Genomic DNA, 6,057 nt, shown 5'->3' on the forward strand with positions numbered 1-6,057 from the left:
CCCACCAGGGGCGACGCTCTGCCCACCAGGGGGCGATGCTCTGCCCCTCCCGGGCGTCGCTCTGCCGCGACCAGAGCCACTCTAGCGCCTGGGGCAGCGCCCGGGCCATCTTTGCTCCAATGGAGCCTTGGCTGCAGGAGGGGAAGAGAGAGACAGAGAGGAAGGAGGGGGGATGGAGAAGCAAATGGGCGCTTCTCCTATGTGCCCTGGCCGGGAATCAAACCCGGGTCCCCCGCACTCTAGGCCGACGCTCTACCGCTGAGCCAACAGGCCAGGGCCCAGAAGTTCTTTTATTTTTATGAAGTCTAATTTATCAATCTTTATTGCATCTGGATTTTGGATCATATATAGAAAGCCATTCCTTTCACCAAGTTAAAGAAGAATTCACTCATGTTTGCCTCTAAAGCCTGTACAGTTTACAACTAGCTCTCTAATCCTGTATATAGTATGGATGAAAAGGGGACACATATTAAACCTGACAAGAGAATTCCTAGGCCCTGGCCGGTTGGCTCAGTGGTAGAGCATCGGCCTGGCGTGTAGGAGTCCCAGGTTCGATTCCTGGTCAGGGCACATAGGAAAAGCACCCATCTGCTTCTCCACCCCTCACCTTCTCCTTCCTCTCTGTCTCTCTCTTCCCTTCCCGCAGCCAAGGCTCCATTGGAGCAAAGTTGGCCCCGGGCGCTGAGGATGGCTCTGGTTGAGTGACACCCCAGATGGGCAGACCATCACCCCTGGTGGGCATGCCGTGTGGATCCTGGTCGGGCGCATGCAGGAGTCTGACTGCCTCCCCGTTTCCAACTTCAGAAAAATTTTAAAAAATTAAAAAAATTATAAAAAAAAAAAAAAGAGAATTCCTAACTAAAAGCAGGTCATGGTGGGTAGTCACATCCTAGACCTGTAGATACCTTGACAAAGTCAATCCTTAACTTTGAAATTGTCTCTTGTCTTTGTGAATCTAAAATAACATAACTTTGAAATGTCAGATTAATCTTTCGCAGATCTCCCGAAGGCACAACCGCTGGCACCAGACCAGGAGACCACATTGTTATTTTGTTGCCCACATACCATCTAGACTGTAAATGTTAACTATCCTGTATCCACCAATGTATAAGAAGTATGTGTCTCTTTGTTTTACTTTCTATCTAATTTGAGAAATTTCCCTGCTTTGCTTTCTCCCACCTCCCTAATCTACCACTAATTAATTTCACATAAACTTTCATCTCCCCCTTTGATTCTAATGTATAAAATAAACTGCGAAACTGCTATTTTCTGCAGCACTTTTTCAATCCATTGAGATTTTGCTTCCCAGCAATTGTCATCAGTTTGGCTCAAACTCTTCTATAAGATTTTTTTAAGACTAGACATTCTTTTCGTTGACAGTGATCTGAGACATGGATCTAACTTTATCTTCTTCAAACGTGCCTTAGAAGTCTCACAACCTCAAGTTTGGCAACTCACTAAAAGTATTCACAAGACTCAGCTGCAGGTTGTACCCAGGGGTAAGGTTTATTACAGCAAAGGATACAGATCAAAAGCAGCAGGAAAAAGATGACATTGGCAGAGTCCAGACAGGCAAAAGGCTCTGTACCTTATCTATCTAGGACGTGCTTTGTCTCAAGTGTCAAACTACAGAGACATATGTGGTATGTCTCTGCCCAAAGAATCTTGTTTGAATTTTGGGACCTGAGTCTCTGGTTGGAGGAAGATGCTGGTCATATCGGAGGCATATTTTGCTACATAGCCAGCCATGGCAACCTAAGCTCAGGTCCCAACAATGAAATCTGGTCATGCAAATCATTAGTTTTAATGTTTGTGCAAAGCAATCTGACAAGCTGGGACAATATGGTTCATTACTCCAGGTGTACACAGCAAAATCATTAATCACTGACATAAAAAACATTCTGAGGGCCATATTCCCAGGGGTTAACCAAAGGTCAATCATACTTCTTAGTTCCTTTGAAGACAGGAAGGAAAAAGCAACCAGACCTGCTATTTTAACTCTTTTCTCACAAAGTGACTAACTAACTTTCCTAAGAACCTTTATGAAAAAGTCTACCTTTGCCTCAGTGATTTGCGATGCCACTTTTGTCATATACTGAAGTTCTATATGTGCTATATCTATGTCTGGATTTTCTGTTCAAAAAAAATATTTTTTCTTTCATTTATTGATTTTAGTGAGAGAGGAAGCGAGAAAGAGAGAGAGACAAGAACATCAATCTGTTCCTGTATGTGCCCTGCCTGGGGATCAAACTGTCAACCTCTGTGCTTCAGAACGATGCTCTAACCAACTAAGCTATTCAGCCAGGGCTCTGTTCAATTATTTGATCGATTGATTTTAGAGAAATGGAGAGGAAGGGAGAGAGAGAAAAAAGAAAGGAAAGCATTTCTTTGTTGTCCCACTTAGGTGGGCACTCATCTGGTGCTTCCTGAATGTGCCTGACTGGGGATTGAACCTTCAACTTTGGTGCTTCCAGATGATACTCTAACTGACTGAGCTAACTGGCCAATGCCAGTTATTTTCCATTCTATTTTTGTTTTTCTGTTTAGTCATGCAATAGTACACACAGTGTTTTATTTAAAAGGCTTTAAAGTATGTTCAATGTTTGTAGAGCCTGTCCATTCCTGTAGATTTTTTTTTTCTAGTGTTTTTCTGGCTATTCTTTTTTTTTTCTTTTCATTTTTCTGAAGCTGGAAACAGGGAGAGACAGCCAGACAGACTCCCGCATGCGCCCGACCGGGATCCACCCGGCACGCCCACCAGGGGGCGATGCTCTGCCCACCAGGGGGCGATGCTCTGCCCATCCTGGGCGTCGCCATGTTGCGACCAGAGCCACTCGAGCGCCTGAGGCAGAGGCCACAGAGCCATCCCCAGCGCCCGGGCCATCTTTGCTCCAATGGAGCCTTGGCTGCGGGAGGGGAAGAGAGAGACAGAGAGGAAAGCGCCGCGGAGGGGTGGAGAAGCAAATGGGCGCTTCTCCTGTGTGCCCTGGCCGGGAATCGAACCCGGGTCCTCCGCACGCTAGGCCGACGCTCTACCACTGAGCCAACCGGCCAGGGCTCTGGCTATTCTTGAATGTTTATTTTTCAATAGGAAGTTTAGCATCAATATGTTTATTTCCAGGAAGAAGTTTGTTTTTATCTGTTTTTCTCCTCCTTTGATTCAATAAAGGAAATAAATAAGTCTCTGTGTATTTTCCATTATTTAAACAAATGTTATTTCTTTTTTTTTAATCTTTTATTTTATTTTTATTTATTCATTTTTAGAGAGGAGAGAGAGGGGGAGAGAGAGAGACAGAGAGGGAGAGAGAGGAGAGAGAGACAGAGAAAGAGAAGGGGGGAGGAGCTGGAAGCATCAACTCCCATATGTGCCTTGACCAGGCAAGCCCAGGGTTTCGAACCGGCGACCTCAGCATTTCCCGGTCAACGCTTTATCCACTGCGCCACCACAGGTCAGGCAAATGTTATTTCTTTTCTATAAAAATAAATCATACCTGACCTGTGCTGGCACGGTGGATAAACCGTCTACTTGGAATGCTGAGGTCACCAGTTGTTTCAAAACCCCAGGCTTGCCTGGTCAAAGCATATATGGGAGTTGATGCTTCCTGCCCCTCCCACTCCTCTCTCTCTAAAAATGAATAAATAAAATCTAAAAAAAATAAATTCTAAAAATATATATATAAATAAACCACATTACAGAAAGGATGACAAAGAAAAAACACAATAATCTCAATAGTTTACCATAATCATTAATATCATTTTGTTTAATACTTCTTTTACACAATTGTAAATATATATATAATTCCTTTGTATCATTGCAGTCTTAATAACCATCATTTAAAAAATATTTTTAAGACTTTACTTATTCATTTGAGAGAGAGAGAGAGAGAGAAAGAGAGAGAGAAAGCAAGAGAGAGAGAAAGAAAGGGGATGGACCAGGAAGCATCAACTCCCATATGTGCCTTGACTAGGCAAACCCCAGGCTTTGAACTGGTGACCTCAGCGTTCCAGGTTGATTATTTTTATTTTTTTATTTTTTTACAGAGACAGAGAGTGAGTCAGAGAGAGAGATAGACAGGGACTGACAGACAGGAACGGAGAGAGATGAGAAGCATCAATCATTAGTTTTTCATTGCGCGTTGCAACACCTTAGTTGTTCATTGATTGCTTTCTCATATGTGCCTTGACCGCGGGTCTTCAGCAGACCGAGTAACCCCTTGCTGGAGCCAGCGACCTTGGGTTCAAGCTGGTGGGCTTTTCCTCAAACCAGATGAGCCTGCACTCAAGCTAGCGACCTCGGGGTCTCGAACCCGGGTCCTCTGCATCCCAGTCCAACACTCTATCCACTGCGCCACCGCCTGGTCAGGCCAGGTTGATTCTTTATTCACTGCACCAACACAAGTCAGGCTTTATAACCATCATTTTTAATGACTGTGTAATATTCCAATAGGGAGTTGGTCATGATTTTTTTCATGACTTATCTAATCATTTCCTTACTGAAAAATGTTTAAGTTATGCCCACATTTTGGTTTTTATAAATTATTGCTTATTTGTTTATTTCTTTCCTTGAGATAGAAACACCAGAATGAACTTGCTATAAGGTAAATGTTTAAGCAGCTGGAATGGAGGCCAGACAGGAACCTCCAAGTTAGAATGAGAACAGCCATGGCAAACCATTTTCAAGAGGAGTGAGTGGATGTCCTGCATTTTATTGATGGTTTCCTTTGCTATGAAGAAACTTTTTAGTTTGATGTAGTCTCATTGGTTTATTTTAGCTTTTGTTGCTTATGCTTTTGGTGTCAGAATAAAAAAATTATTACTATGTCAAGGAGCTTACCACCCATGCTTTCTTCTAGGAGTTTTATGGTTTCAGGTCTTATACTGAAGTCTTTAATCCATTTTCTAATACATTTTTGTGTGTGGTATAAGATAGTGATCCAATTTCATTCCTTTGAATGTAGCTGTCCAGTTTTCCCAACATCATTGAAGGGACTGTTCTTTTCACATTGTATATTCTTGAATCTTTTGTTGTAAATTAATTGACCATATACGTATGGGGCAAGTTTTAATTTTTTTTCTTTTTTGAGAGAGAGAGAGACAGGGAGGGTGAGAGACAGGAACATCAAGTTTCTCTTGTATGTATGTGTCCTGACCAGGGAATCAAACTAGCAACCTCCACACTCTGAGACAACACTTCAACCAACTGAGCTATCTGGCCAAGGCAAGTTTTAAATTTTGATGATGTCCTGGTTATCTATTTTTTTCTTTTGTTGCTCATGCTTTGGTGTCCTATCTAAAAAACCATTGCTTGATCCAAAGTCATGAAGACGTACGCCTATGTCTTCTTCTAAGAAGTTATACTTTTAGCTCTTACACACAAGTCTATAATCCCTTTTAAGTTAATTATTGTATATGGGGAGTAGTAAGGGTCTAACTTCATTCTTTTGCATGTGGATATCCAGTTATCCCAGCATCATTTGTTGAAAGACTATTCTTTCTCCTTTACCTGATGGAGAATCATGGATGGTCTTCAAACAGTGATTAGATTTCCATCTTATGGCAATATAAGACTTAATTCTTCCAAATAAATAAACAACATATTTCAAAAATGGACATGTTTCCTAAGGGGATGGAAGAAACATATAATTGGTACTCAAATTGAAGTCATCATTATTTATAATGCAACATCATTATACGACCTATTTCAGTGCTCCGCACATTAATAAATGCAGAGAGAATATTGCTGTCTGAAATGGTAACCAATTTTGTTGTTTTAAAAGGCAGTGAAGAGGCCCTGGACGGTTGGCTCAGTGGTAGAGTGTCGGCCTGGCATGCGAGAGTCCCAGGTTCGATTCCCAGCCAGGGCACACAGGAGAAGCGCCCATCTGCTTCTCCACCCCTCCCCCTTTCCTCCCTCTCCCGCAGCCAAGTCTCCATTGGAGCAAAGTTGGCCTGGGCACTGAGGATGGCTCTGTGGCCTCTGCCTCAGGCGCTAGAATGGCTCTGGTTGTGACAGAGCAATGCCCCAGATGGGCAGAGCATCGCCCCCTGGTGGGCATG

At 42.9% G+C, this 6,057-nt stretch overlaps 1 non-coding gene across 1 annotated transcript; it reads right to left on the reverse strand.

Moving 5' to 3' along the window:
• Window positions 1-202: 202 nt before the first annotated feature.
• On the reverse strand, window positions 203-278 carry TRNAS-AGA (transfer RNA serine (anticodon AGA)). Its single transcript has one exon. It is a non-coding gene; the product is annotated as a tRNA-Ser (tRNA).
• Window positions 279-6,057: the final 5,779 nt, after the last annotated feature.

Source organism: Saccopteryx leptura, chromosome 13 (genome assembly GCF_036850995.1).
Source record: "Saccopteryx leptura isolate mSacLep1 chromosome 13, mSacLep1_pri_phased_curated, whole genome shotgun sequence".
NCBI lineage: Eukaryota > Metazoa > Chordata > Mammalia > Chiroptera > Emballonuridae > Saccopteryx > Saccopteryx leptura.